The sequence below is a fragment of the Stenella coeruleoalba genome, assembly GCF_951394435.1.
Source record: "Stenella coeruleoalba genome assembly, chromosome: 10".
NCBI lineage: Eukaryota > Metazoa > Chordata > Mammalia > Artiodactyla > Delphinidae > Stenella > Stenella coeruleoalba.
In genome coordinates this window covers 90,832,287-90,844,894 of record NC_137156.1, presented here as the reverse complement: position 1 = coordinate 90,844,894, position 12,608 = coordinate 90,832,287, and the positions used below count along the sequence as shown (strand labels likewise).

Genomic DNA, 12,608 nt, shown 5'->3' with positions numbered 1-12,608 from the left:
AATAAAAGTGCCACATAAACGGAGTGAAAATGATTAGTTTAAACAGCTGGTAATTATAATTATACACTGCCTCTTTTGTTAAGCCAGGAAGGGATAAATTTTAAGAATATGTACTGGGGATTCAGCCATGTGTCATCCATTCACGTTAATGGAAATGACAATCTAATCCTGTCCATCACATTCGACTTTATTTCCAAAATTCACTTGGAGGAACGGTAAGTGATTTCCCTTCGTTTTCATCAAAATTTTCTTTGATGTTGGTATATATTTTTAAAATGTTATATATACACATAAATGTCATTTTGGTCATATTGATGAATATGGTCCTCATTTATTTTTCAGCTTCATACCTCAAACTATATAGAGACACTAAAGAATCCATATACTGTATATAAACGAGTGAAACTTAAGATATTATTTTATTATTTAAAAGCAAAATACTATAATAATTTATAACCCAGAAGCCATGAGGAAAATGACTGACAGATCAGAGTATAATTTTTTTAAACTTTTATCATGGCCATCATTTTAATGTTAAAAATTTAATCAAAGACATCTGAAGTGGTGATTAATTTCTTTTTTGTAACGTTATTTCTTAAAAATGTGATTTATAAAAGCCAACAAAAATAACTGTAATAATTTTGAGTGTTTAAAATGGAAAAAGCTACTAAGAAAATAAATTTAAGGAAAATGTTTTATAAGTTTCTGTCAGCGTTTTATTTTTATGCATAAATAATAAGGAATGCATGATATGAATAAGACAAAGAATGTAAGCTCTGGAATCTTGCTGGTAAAAGTGTCAGAGTCTATGCAAAAAGAAATATTAAACAGGAAATAAATTGCTGTGGGCTAACATGTTTAGAAAAGGAATATGCACGGGTATCACTTATTTACTGACATACTATATTCATATTTCTGTCTGGAAATTCATTGAAATTTCCTACTTCCAAAGGTGACTAAAAACCAGGGAGTCTCCCTAACACCATACACAAAAATAAACTCAAAATGGATTAAAGACCTAAATGTAAGGCCAGAAACTATCAAACTCTTAGAGGAAAACATAGGCAGAACACTCTATGACATAAATCACAGCAAGATCCTTTTTGACCCACCTCCTAGAGAAATGGAAATAAAAACAAAGATAAACAAATAGGACTTAATGAAACTTCAAAGCTTTTGCACAGCAAAGGAAAGCATAAACAAGGCGAAGAGACAACCCTCAGAATGGGAGAAAATACTTGCAAATGAAGCAACTGACAAAGGATTAATCTCCAAAATTTACAAGCAGCTCATGCAGCTCAATATCAAAAAAACAAACAACCCAATTCAAAAATGGGCAGAGGACCTAAATAGACATTTCTCCACAGAAGATATACAGATTGCCAACAAACACATGAAAGAATGCTCAACATCATTAATCATTAGAGAAATGCAAATCAAAACTACAATGAGATATCACCTCACACCAGTCAGAATGGCCATTATCAAAAAATCTACAAACAATAAATGCTGGAGCAGGTGTGGAGAAAAGGGAACCCTCTTGCACTTTTGGTGGGAATGTAAATTGATAGAGCCACTATGGAGAACAGTATGGAGGTTCCTTAAAAAACTAAAAACAGAGCTATCATACTACCCAGCAATCCCACTACTGGGCATATACCCTGAGAAAACCATAATTCGCAAAGAGTCATGTACCACAATGTTCACTGCAGCTCTATTTACAATAGGTAGGACATGGAAGCAACCTAAGTGTCCATTGACAGATGAATGGATAAAGAAGATGTGGCACATATATACAACGGACTATTAGCCATAAAAAGAAACAAAATTGAGTTATTTGTAGTGAGGTGGGTGGACCTAGAGTCTGTCATACAGAGTGAAGTCAGAAAGAGAAAAACAAATACCATATGCTAACACACATATATGGAATCAAAAAAAAAAAAAAGGTCATGAAGAACCTAGAGGCAGGACGGGAATAAAGACACAGACCTACTAGAGAATGGACTTGAGGACATGGGGAGCAGGAAGGGTAAGCTGGGGACAAAGTGAGAGAGTGGCATGTACATTTATACACTACGGAACGTAAAACTGATAGCTAGTGGGAAGCAGCCGCATAGCACAGGGAGATCAGCTCGTGTGATGCTTTGTGAACGCCTGGAGGGGTGGGATAGGGAGGGTGCGAGAGAGGGAGATGCAAGAGGGAAGAGACATGGGAACATATGTATATGTATAACTGATTCACTTTGTTATAAAGCAGAAATTAACACACCATTGTAAAGCAATTATACTCCAATAAAGATGTTAAAAAAAAGATTGAATAATCAATTAATGCAGTTCACCGTATTATTAGACAAAAAAAAAGACAAAAAACCTGGGAGTCATATAAGTACCAAAAGACTGACTCAATGTGCGTGAGATTGAATCAGAAATCATGTTTATGTGGAGGTGGTGTGGTTTTTACTTTTTTGTTTAGAAAATGTATTTTATACATATAATGAAGTACATGTAGTAAAGTACATATATATATGAAGGCATATATTGGCATATATATATATATGAATATGTATACATTTATACATTCAAGGCATAAGTACTGTTTTCACTATTGTACAATCATATACACATGTGATTCTCTGACTCATCTGCATAGGTGGTAATTCTCTAAAACACCTAAAGGAGTTTTGATTCCTATTAAGACAGTGCTAAAAGAGGCTGAAAAATTAATTAAAAATGTAATGTCTTGAGACTGAGAGCTTGCAATGTTTTTTTCTTTTTTCCTTCTGTTGAAATCCCTATTACAAAATGTAAAAAGAGAAGCCACCCAAATCCCATGTGCATGCTGAGTAAATAGAAATCACCAAATGATAGTGTACCTTATTAAATTTGCAATGTCTTTTATGAATGTATCTGTTCATTGTCTGTCTTGAACAGCTTTGCATTTCCTGTAAAGGATGATAAATATAGCAGTAGGTCCCTTTTAAATGTTTAAGTTCTAGAGACCAATAGCTTATCTGTTTCCTGCAGGAACTTATAAAAGTAATCATCATACAGATATAAAATTGGCTGCATTTATTCCTCTGTATGAATTCTAATAGATCAGCTGCAGGAAGTTAAAGAAATGACAGTAATATGGTGATTAATTTTTTCAGTCTAGCTCCACACATTAGAAAATAACCTCAAAATTAAGCCTGTAGGATATTTAATATATGTTATCAGGAATTCTTATGTATCTTAGATAAAAATGAAGCAGGGATCATTAGTTTTTAGGTAAATTTCAATAAGAATTCCCTCAGTGGCAAAGGTTGTAATTCTGGCAAGAATTCAAAGCCTCTGAAAGCCATTGATTAGCCATCTGTGACAGGAGAGCAAATGAGACTTTAAAGTAGGGACAGCAGCTATTAGACTCCTCCTGGTGGATCCTAAACTGATATCTATGCCAACTGCAAAACCAAAAAAAAGAAACTCCAAAACACCAAAAAAACCCCAAAACCTTGATTCAGGTAGACAAAGCATGCAAAATAGAGTACTGATTAAGGGGAAGGGTACCATGAATCAGATTACCAAATTTGAAAACTAGTACCACCAACATTTAGTATACATGTGACTCCAGAAATGGTATTTAATTTCTCCATACCTTTGTTTCCTCTTTTGTGAAATGGGAAAAAAATATAGTACCCACCCATTAGAGATTTTATGAAGATTATATGAGATAATAACTGTAGGGTACTTATAGTCCAATGTTTGAAACATCAGAGTTACTCAATAAATACTGGTTGTTGTTGTTATTATCATTACCTGATTACTTATGGCCAAGGGTTACTATCTAGTAGCCTTTGAGTGAATTATAAGAAGTATTAAAATATATTGATTATTTAAAATTCAGGACTCACTAGAGTTTATGGGGGACTTTCTTCTGCCTTCTTTTAGAAGTTATATTGCCACACATTTTTAGCAGTATTGCAAACTTACCCTCACATAGGCAGTTTCACAATTTTCGATAACATGCTTTATCATTGTTGTGTTGGATTGATCATGGTTTCCAATTGCCATTATCCATTTATTTCTCTTTAGTCATCATTTGCTTTTAATTGCTGTGCTATTTTCACCTAGATTGTTATTTCAACCCTCTCTGTTCTTTGTATAACTCACTTTTTATTCCCACTACAAAGTGAAAACTTGTGTAACCGTGGTCCATGTAGTGCATTCTCTCACCCATGTTTGTCTTAGGATTTTTGTTCTACCTAAAAAGGTGAAGGTCAGAAAAATTTAAGAATGACTCTTTTAGAGGCCTAAGAAAGTCAATGGATTTTTTTCCAGAAAAATCTAATAGATTAACACAATGTGACTAGTAAAGTATTCCTTGAATAGAGAGATCTGTTATAATCTATTCAGTTCTTAAAATTCATTGCACCTGCCACTGACTTCATTTTTGTCCTCTTTATCTCTCTAAACTGAATTTCTACACAGCTCCATCTTCCTTTTCCATTGCTAATCTCTGCCTCCTCCATTCCACCCATTTATTGTCATTTGTTGTGTTTCCAAAAAGCAAACCCTTGATATTTCACTGACTTAAAAAAAAAAAAAAAACGTTTAAAGGCTACTATTACATAAGGTGAATTTGGCAAAAGCAAGCAGATATAAAGCCACTGACCAAAAGATTTTGCTAATTAAACATCAATTTTTACTCCTGAGTCTAGTGTGTTGAATATTCTCAACAGAGATTATCAGGTGATTACTACCAACTAGAGTTGGTAAAGGAGATAAGACCTGCCTGCCATCCTTGGCTTACCACATTCGCATTCCTTAGGAGAGTATGAAGATCCTTGTGTGGTGGTCTCAGCCTGTACCTTTCTAGTCTTACATTAATTTCTTGCCCATCACTCTACCATATCACAGCACATTTCGTGAGCTCTAAGTCATCTTTAAAATTTTGTAACTCTTCTCACCTTTCTGCCTGTATCTTACTTGGTTTACTTAATATTCATAGAATAATAAATACCATAGCATAACCTCCACTGGTCAATATTTTCTCTAGTGGATGGCAGGCATCACTGTGCTTTACCTAGGCTTAGATGATCTGGATAGAGGCATATAATATAGGAAACTGTACTGTATGTGGAACAATTTACCTCTTAGTTTGTCCAAAGTTTTTGTTATTGTTTTTGTTTTTGCGGTACGCAGGCCTCTCACCGCTGCGGCCTCTCCCGTTGCGGAGCACAGGCTCCGGACGCGCAGGCCTAGCAGCCATGGCCCACAGGCCCAGCTGCTCTGCGACACGCGGGATCCTCCCGGACCGGGGCACGAACCTGCGTCCCCTGCATCGGCAGGCGGACTCCCAACCACTGCGCCACCAGGGAAGCCCTGTCCAAAGTTAATCTGTTCACAGGACTGTGCTAATGATTACCTTATATTTCAGACATGAATATAACTGAAAAACGCCGTATCCTTTTTTCTTCTTCAAGTTAAGGGTTCTGTGGTAACTAACAGACTTTCTACAAGATGACTTGGTAAAGTGAAAACATCATTTTCAGATGTTTCAGTTTCAAACATCATTTTCCACTCTTTTCAGAAAGGAATGCAGCAGCTGTTTGTAACCACTGACATCTGAATTTAATTTTTAAAATACCCCCTAGACCAATAAAATGAGATTCACCTGATTTAATTAGGTCAAAATGGGTCTTCTTGAACCGGGTTTTGAAAGTCAGGAAGCTTTTATTTATTTTAGTCTTTATAAAGATGTTTTGAACTGCTAAACTTGGCTTTCTTTAATCCTAAAGTTTAATGTTCTAATAATGTATCCTTCCACTCTTGTTTTGTAATATTTTTCAGCTACATTTTTTGAGAGAGGCAGCTATCCGAATATGGCTTATAAATCACACAGCCTCCTACTTTTGCAAGAAGGGCTAATAACGTGTGTAGAAACGTGAGTGGCCACGTTCAGAAGGACGTAAGAGGTGGAAGGTAAGGTCTGTCTAGCTTCAAGATCAGGGCTTCAGTTCTTTATGTTAAAAAAAAAAACAAAAAAACCCTTATCTCTAGGAATTCTCCATTAAAAGCCATACTTCCTTGAGAAGAAAAATATAATACAATGAACCAATATTGGGTATTAGTGTCATACTTGAAATAAATTTCATATATTAATCAGTCAATTAGTAATGTCTTTACAAAAAGAATAGGATCTAGAAAAGCATTTGGTTCTAGAAAGTTCCTTTCTTCCTTCCTTCTCTCCTTCCCTACTTCCCTCTTTGACTTCTCCTTTCACCTAAAATTTTATTTATTGAGCATCTAAAATGTACCAGACATTTGGTATGTTCTAGGAGCAATATGAGTTTCTTTTAAGGAATAACATATCCAAGTCATTGATTTCCAAGAATTCTAGTCTTTTTTTTTTTTTTTTTTTTTTGAGGCTGAGGAGGAAAACAAGGATTACAGATCTGGGGATGGCTTCCTGGTCACTGTGCTTCCTTTATTCTCCTCTTGTGTAATTGGTTGCTCCTTAAGGATGTCATTCTCATTATCTGTTTCCTCTGAAATGTGTGCCTGCAGCCCAGACCTCTCCCCTGAACTCCCATCTAGTACATCCAAATGTCCATGCAACATCTCCACGTGTATGTACAATAGGCATCCTGAGCTTAATTCTTCCCAAACTGAACAAATGTAAAGACTAAGGAGAGAAAATGCTCGTTACAGTCAAGTAACAGCAAGAACTATAGTTTTCTTGGAGCAAAATAAGTAAAGAGAGTGATGGTAGAAAAAGTCTGAGAGGGAGCCTGAGGCATGATTTTCTCTTGCCACCTCCTCCTGCTTAAATCTGTTCTACAGCAGTATAGTACTTCCAAATTCAAAAAGTACTAAACTCTGGTTTCCACATGTTATGGGCAAATATAGGGAGAGATCTTTGATTCCCCAATTTCTCTTTCACATCCCTACCTCCCCCCTCAAAGACCCCACAGCACTGGTCCTTCCTTCAAAATATATGCAAAATCCAAACACCTCTAGCCAACTCCACTGGTAACACCTTGATCCAAGCCACAGTCATCTCCTGTCTGGACCACTGCGATAGCTTCTTAATTCATCTCCCTGTTTCTACCCTGGTTTCCCTGTACTCTATGCCCTTCACTATGGTAGGAGAGATCCCCATGTGATCAGATCATGTCAATATTCTGTCCAGAACCCTTTTGTGGCTTTACTCAAAAAATTCCAAGTCCTCACTTCCAATTACATGGTACTATAGGATCTAGCCTTATCTACCTCTCCAATTTCACTTCCTACCTTTCTCCCTTTACCCACTCTGTTCTAGTTTTTCTGGCCTTCTTGCTGTTCCATGACATTCAAAACCTTTGAAATTATCATTCCCTTGGATATAATTTCTCCTTCTCCACATTTCCCCTCATTTGTTCCCTCTTTTGATTCATGTTCCCTCTCAAATACATACCATTTCACATTAGGGAACATTACCTCTGCCACTTTATTCTCTACTCCCCTTATGCTGCTTCATGCTTCCACACAGCACCATTGCCATTTGGTAAATAGTTATAGTTATTTAAACATTATCTGTAGTCCTATAATCTATACATTCCTATTAACCTTATAAGGTCCTTTAGGAATGGGTACTTACAAGAGTGCTGCTGCATTCTCTGTTGTATCCAGCTCCTGGATCTTGGCCCAGCTGATAACTGTTGCGGAAAAAAACAGTTTTTGAATGAACCATTCTGGGTGTGGCAGTATAACATGAAATTACTTGAGCATTACTGTAAAGTTCGGAAGCAGAGGGAAGGTCACACACACACATGCAGAGCTTCAGTCAGGCAAAGGAATCTATATGTATAGAGTTTTAGGTGTCATGAAAATACTTCTACAGTGGGAGTGGAAAGAAATAGAGGTAAAAATATAAGGGAAACAGAAAGGTATCGTTCATTTTAAATTGTGCCCAATATCAGCTCTAGATGTTCTTATAAATAAATCTAACATATCCATGATGATTTGGAAGGGAGGGCATGTTGTCCCGTTTTTTTCTTAATTTCTATTAACCAAAATTATTCCTTTATACCAGTGTGGAAGATGATGACTAGAAATATTTCCAAAACATGATTTTCATCCTACAAAACTTAACTGAAGATTTGCAAGTGGCTTGCAATAAAATTAATAGAGATCTATTGTAAAATCCTTTCTTCTGTATTACGTGAGGCTGGTTATGATGGCTTTAAGGTCTTTGAGCAATTTGCTCTAAGTGCCTCTTATTTTCCTATGGCTCATTTATTTCTACTACATCTTGCTTATGTTAGGAATAATTTGGTTTTCTTCCTCCTTACCTGCTGATCTCTTCACAATTAAAGCAGTTTCTTTTCTCTGTCACATCCTGCCCTAAGGCCCCTTCTCTTTAGTAGTTATTCTGACATTCTTCATAAATGCCCATAACAAAATTATGATGCTAATATATCCAATGGGTCAATTAATGTCAGAGAATTCTATTGATTTGTTTTTCTCTATCTCCAGATTGACATCAATTCTTATTCTTGAGAACAAGATGTCACTTTGAAAGAGTGACAGTGAAACTACGGTATTTTATTTTGGTTTTTACAGTTTTTACATACCTGAACTCTTTTACTTATGTTCCAGCTGCTAAGAACTAGATACTCACTATGATATCTTCCAATAATAAACTACTAGAGTGAGAAGAAATCATTTAGACCAATCCTTTATTTGAGAGATGAAAACAGAGAGGTGTGAAGTAACTTGTCCAGGGCCGTATTAATAGAAACTAGAAGTGAAAAGGGTATCTTAAGACATGACAGCAGATATGACATCTTTTAGGGAACTAAGTTGCTCATAGTGTTTTCAGGTAAGAATTAGAAAATCAGCTTAATTAGAAATATTACGTAATACATACATAGGGTATACATACGTATATTGATTGTATATTGCCAATACTATATGTATATATGCATATATTATTAAATGCATTGATGTAGGAAAATGTAGTGATAGTAGTGTTATATCTATAGAGGCAAATGAAGATGGGGGTGCTGATCAATATTTAATAAACCATTCATTAGGATTAAATCCCAAGCCACTGTTTTCAGTCTTCCAAGCCACTCTGCCCCTATAAACACATCCTGTATCACATATGTGTTGGTTTGCATGAGGGAAACTCCCTGGGTGAAATCTATTCAATTATACTAACATTTAAATTTAAGCATTTCATAAAAAGAAAACGGGTTTATTTTTGCAACTTTGTATTTACTCAAGTCTTTACACAGCTGGTGGAACTGTTATGTGTAAGTCACTAAAAAATGTTTATTCAAACATCCATTTATGAAGTGCTTTTATATTCAAGTCATCTCTTCAAGTTAAGTTTTAATTTTTCATGCATACATCTATAAACTTTATTTTAAAGTGTATTAAAACTCTTGTGCATATCAAAATGAGAAGACATATAAAATATACTAAATTTAGCTTATATACATATTTAGATGCACATTTGTTTGAACGTAAAGGGACAGACTAAATGATCCATGATTCCTCAGATAGAATAATGTCCTTATTTCTTGGTAAAAGTTCATGGACCTGTAAACTAGATAAACAAACAGTAGATATGGGCTTTATCGACCTCAAAAACTATTTGAAAATATTTAAAAAATGATTTTTGAAAAGCAAAATGGGACAATATGTACAGGATAATTGTAACTTGACATAGACATATATTGGTCTCTGCAGGAGTCACAAAAAAGCAGCTCAGTGTAACCAACATAAATAATTAAAAACTATTTCCAATAGTTCCCTCAGTCCTCATCCTTTCTTTTATATATCACCTTATTCTCGGACCAATTCTCCTTCTCTCTTTCTGCCCACTCTTTCAATATGTGCTTTCCTAATTTTGCATTACAAAAGATTAAAGATTATTTGCAAAGATAAAACCCTGTTATATTGGAGGTGGAGTGAGGAAATGAGTTGAAGTCAAGGGAAAGGGAGGCCAGACTCTTATCCATTACTAAATTCTACTCCTCTTCTATCAGCTGGGTTTGCAGATGCTTGAATTATTATGCAAAAGGAGGTTGACTGCAATGTCACTTATAGATTTACTAATTTGTTCCAACACAGCAAATACTTTACACGAAATAATTGAACTCCAGGAAAAGATTTCAATTGACCAAATGTAATAATGAAAATATATAATAGATAAGAATAAAGTTTCGGGCACAAAATAAAAAAAATAGACCACTGTATTTGTGGTGGGAATAAGATCTGAGTAGGGGATAACTTAAATTGATAAGAAAGCATAACTCTTTGTTACTGGTCAGTGGCACAAACTGATTGGTATTGTGTTGTGATGAGGGAAAGTAGCAGAAAGAAAGAAGCAATGGTTGCTACATGGGATTCTCTTTCGTGAGCTACTCAGGTATTGTGTCTACTTCTGTGAAAACTTGAACACACTCAGTAGAGAGGAACTGAGATGCTGAATTGACTCGAAACCATGTTAAATTAGAAAGCATGTCATACAAAGAAGAGTAGACATGAAGGGGAGGAGAGATATAATAGGTGTTCTCAAAATCATATCTAAAGTTTTATCAAACAGCCCTCAGAATAAATTCATTTTGTGTGGCTTTCATGACAGAACTAGAATCAATTAAGTGAGGCAAGAGAGAGCATGATTCAAAGAGAGGAGGCATTTTCTATTATCAGATATTTTAAGAAGCAAAGGCATGTGTCAGGGAGTGCTGAGTACTGGACACTTCATGAATATATTTGGTCAAAATAAAAAATAAACAAGGCTGGACGAAGGATAATCTGAAGGACTAAAAATCCTTACCATTCTTAAGGGTTTTAGATTCAACATACTACGACGACCTAAATGGAATAAAGTCTTCTCTACTCTAAATAGAATTTCTTTTTCAAAAATTTATCTGCATTTTCCAAAGACTTCAAAATTTTATCTCAAAGTTAAATGTCTTTATTATTCCATAGGCATCCAGATGCATCATATCTAAAAATATAACCATAATAACAAAAACAATAATAATAAAATTGACTATATAATGAGCACTCGATAAATATACATCAGGCACTAAGCATTTTAGCTACATTTTCTTCATTTATACCCCAAAACCTGTTGGGCAGGTAGGATGGGTTTCATGGAGTTGACAAGGCACACAGCTGGTAAGCAACAGAGCTAGAATTTCAACTCAGGTTTGTCTGAATTTAATCCCTTTACCTAACTGCTACACTATTGTTATGCCTTGTTCTGTAACGCTCCTCTAAATGAAACATGAATAAATGGAGCATGGAAGCCAATATTATACAAAAGAGAACTCGTTATACCACTCACATATCCCCAGGTATAGACCTGTAATTCATAAATTTTCAAAAGGCGCTCAGTAACACTGTGGAGATCTGCCTTTAAATAAGCCTCACAAGTGAACCAAATGGGCATTTTGTGATATAACAGTCAATTCCTAAGATATTATGTTCTCAGCTTAATGCTATCAATGCTCATATGAAAAATCAGGAATAATTTATTACAATTCTCCAATGAAGGGAACTAGTTCATTATAATTCATAAATATAGAAAGGTTTTTACCACTTCTACACAAAACTAGCTGTTTCTCTGCATACCTGGGAATGAAGCTAGTCATGCAATAAAAGCCTTTGTGAAATTTTACAGAGTACAGGCAAAGTGAGAGAGCAGTAGTTTTAGTTTTTTTTTTCTTTCTTTCTTTTCTTAAAGAGGGTTCTTGTTGAACTTTCAACTAGGTATAAGGGGTAGTGAGCATGTTAAAGTAGCTTTTTCTTTTGAATCAAACCTGAACTAAAAGAATAGAAACAGAAATAACAATAGCAGGAGTCAAGATGGCAGACTAGGAGGACACGGAATTCACATCTCCACACAACTAGGGCACTTACCAGGCACCGGTGGGGGACCATGGACACCGAAGGGGACAGGAGGAACCCCCAGCAACCGGGTAGGATGTGAGGACTGGGGGAGAGTGAGGGGGGGAAAGGTGGAGGCAGGATGGGACTGGCACCCCTGAGGGGTGGCTGGGGGAGGGGAAGGGATCCAACGCCTGAAGAGGGAAATTGGGGGACCACTGGGAGGGCAGAGGATCAAAAGGAAGAGTGGCCAGGTTTCCCCTGCCCTCTTGGGCCCCCGGAAGCCTGTTGAGATCTGGGTCTGATCCTCTGCCCATTGAGGCCCCCTCCAGCCACACGGATCCTGAGGGAGTGGGAGGGAGGGAAAGGGGAGCAAAAGTAAAGGCCAGACCTACTGGATTGGCACTCCTGAGGGGTGGCTGGGGGGAAGGGAGGAGTTCCTACACCCAGCGGGACCCACGAACAGTTAGTGGTCCAGCTGGGGCGGGGGAGAACCCAGGGGAGACGTGGAGGGGGGGTGTGTGGAGGAACGGAAGGGAACTTGGCCAGTGCTTTCTCTGTCCACTTAGGCACCAGGGAGCCCATTAGGCTCCCAGGCCTAATCCTCTGCCCTCAAAGCCTCCCTCTTGCCTCGTACAGCCCAAGCCCAGCCCCTACACCCCCAACCAGGCCCTATCTCAATACTTGGAGACCCCCTGAGATCCCCTCCAACTGCGCTGGGCCTAAACCCCACCTATACA

The 12,608-nt window shown here is 36.8% G+C and overlaps 1 long non-coding RNA gene across 1 annotated transcript in view; it reads right to left on the bottom strand.

Moving 5' to 3' along the window:
- The window catches only part of LOC307193432, a 290,903-nt gene extending 283,221 nt beyond the window's left edge, over positions 1-7,682 (bottom strand). The window contains exon 1 of the long non-coding RNA XR_013830317.1: positions 7,619-7,682. This is a non-coding gene — a long non-coding RNA (uncharacterized lncRNA). The remainder of the gene's footprint in view (positions 1-7,618) is intronic.
- Positions 7,683-12,608: the final 4,926 nt, after the last annotated feature.